Genomic DNA, 2,855 nt, shown 5'->3' on the forward strand with positions numbered 1-2,855 from the left:
AAGGTTTAATAACAACGAAAGATTAACAGCTTGATTTGGAAGCAACTGTAATACTATTTTACACTCTAAAAAGTTTATGCCAAGACTGACAAGATTTGTTGCTATTTTACATCTAAGGTTTTGAAAGGCAAATAATTTTCAAGCCTCAATGAGTACTTGAATTTAGGTAAAGTCCACTTCTTCTTAGGGATGGCAATGGGGCGGGGCGCTCTCACCCCGCCTCGCCCAAACCCCGCCTTAGATGGGGGAACGGGACAACTCTTTGTTCCGTTTGTTGTCCTGTTTAATTTTTTTTTTTTTTCAAAATTTCGAATTATGTTATTATTAGAGGATGAAATACAAATTCAAAATGGATTTTAACGGATGAGTTGTCTAAAAATAAAATTATTTTTAATTATTTTTTGTTATTTTTTCCTTCATGAGGCGGGTTCAAGGCGGGATGGGTTTTTCTTCCCCATTCGGGATTAGGCGGGTTTTTTTGCCATCGCTACTACTTCTGTATCTATCGTCATCACCATCCACTCATCTTTACTGTTTAATTTTCTTATTCTCCCACATCTAGCAATGAAGGGATTGCAATTAAATCCTTACCTCTATCACTACCTCCACCTCTACAATTTAAACTTCAAATAATGATGATGGAACTTATTACCACTCTAAAATGAAATCCCCCAATTTCATGAACATCGGCCCTCCATCCCCAAGTCAATCTGTCTTGGTAGTCATCACTCATAATTACTTAACAAATTCAAATAATAAGTGACAAAAACCAGTAACAAAACATCAAAAGTTGATATCAAATCTAATTACATGGAATAAACTCATCTAACACGGAAATTAACTAGTAAAAGTAACTTCAAACAATATCAAATTTCTAAATTCTTGGTATGCTAATATGAATCCAGCAATGTAAAGTGAAACACCTCCTGAATTCTTACATATATTCATGTGAATCTACAACCTTCCACACTCTAGCTCTCCACAATCAATAAAAAAAAATTATATCTTATCCATCAAATTGCTTTAAATCTAGATAATAAAAGACCAAGAACTGAGGGAAATAAGAACCTCTTGAACACCCACATCAATGAAAGATTCGAAAAAGTGTTGGGAGAAACGTAGACAAGTAGATACATAACAAAATAATCCTCTCCCTTAAAGCAAATAAGCAAAGCATCCTTCTACAATTAATATGCTAAAAATAATTTAAAGATAATCAATCACACCAAGAATACAAAAAAAATTTCATGCGAAAAACTTCCCTAGTGTGAGAAATAAAAATTATGAGACCTAATCCAGTCAAAACCTTCTCAATCTACCAAATGATAGGTGCACAAAGTCTTCTCTAATTCAACTAGAAGCTGTCTCATATATTCATCAAGATAATGAAAATCTCATCGATACAAGAAAGAATATATCAATATATCATGATAATTTTCATGCATACGAATCACTATTCCCAAATTCAAAATTTGATCTCTTATGTATGGGTTGTTGCTTTCTATTTTGTGGACCTCTCCTCCAAATTGTAGCTCGATCGGACAACATATGACTCCGAATAAGAGTTTTGATGAAATTTGGGCACATAAAAATCCTATTTTCTTTTCATTTCGTTTGGGAAAAATGCCTATGGCTTTTTTCCTCACATGTTCATGTATATAAACTCATCAATATGGTTTTGATCATAATGGTCTTTAGGCTATAGTAAAAGACCTCAAACTTGGGCTTTCCAGGAATCCTTCATCCCAACGATCGAACAATAATTTTTAAGGGCATGTTTGATACCATTGTTTTTCCATGAAAAATGGAAAAAAAAAAAAAAATCAATTTCCTCCCAAAAATGCATGTTTGATGGCACTCAAATTCCATGAAATTGGTTTCTACTCCCCCCAGTTGACTAATTTTCTAGGTTTTTAAGGGAAATCAATTCCTTTGGTTTTGATGGGAATTGGATTTTCCATTATCTTTTTTGGTAACGGAAACAAAAGCTATCCACAATTGTAACAAATTATATCCCTTTAATTAACAAATTTAATGAAAAATAAAGTCAAACGAACACCAAAAGATCCAAAATCTCAACATTGTTCAGGTGAAAAATTATACCAATCAAACACATTTAATTGATAATTCTTAGTAAAATATATTTTAGGCAATTCAATTGTCTAAAATTTGTTTTCTTTCCACCCAAATATTATTCTTACAATCAAATGGACCCTAAGTTTCTTGTTTAATAGTGCTTTCATTAATGTATCAGGACTATTATGATCGGTTTGAACACTGTTGGACAGATTGCAAATCGATCTTAGAAAACACCTTAGTCCCTTTCAATTGATCAAACAAATCCTTGATTATAGGGAAAGGATACCTATTATTGATGGTCAAACGATTCAACTCCCAATAGTTGATACACATCCTCATACTTCCATCTTTTTTTTTTTAGGAACAACACTGGTGCGCCCTATGGGAATACGCTTGGTCGAATAAAGCCACTATGTTACAATTTTTGTAACTGGATTTTCAATTCCTAAAGTTCTTTTGGGGCCATTCTGTATGGAGTTTTAGATACTGATGCCACTCTGGGAATCAAATCTATTGTGAATTTCACTTGTCTATCGATGGAATACCAGGTAGATTTTCTGGAAACACATCTATAAATTCTTGTGCCATTGATATGTCCTCAATTTTTATCGTTGCCTATTTTTCTCCTTAGATGTTAACTAGAAACCCTTGAGGCGTTTATTTTCTCAACATTTTCTCAGCTTGTAAGGCCGATACTAGTTGGAAATGGGATTTGGTCTTTATTCCAGAGAAAGAAAATTGTTCTTCTCCTAGTTTCTGAAAAGGCACTTTCATTT

The sequence above is a fragment of the Olea europaea genome, chromosome 6 (genome assembly GCF_002742605.1).
Source record: "Olea europaea var. sylvestris chromosome 6, O_europaea_v1, whole genome shotgun sequence".
Taxonomy (NCBI): Eukaryota; Viridiplantae; Streptophyta; class Magnoliopsida; order Lamiales; family Oleaceae; genus Olea; species Olea europaea.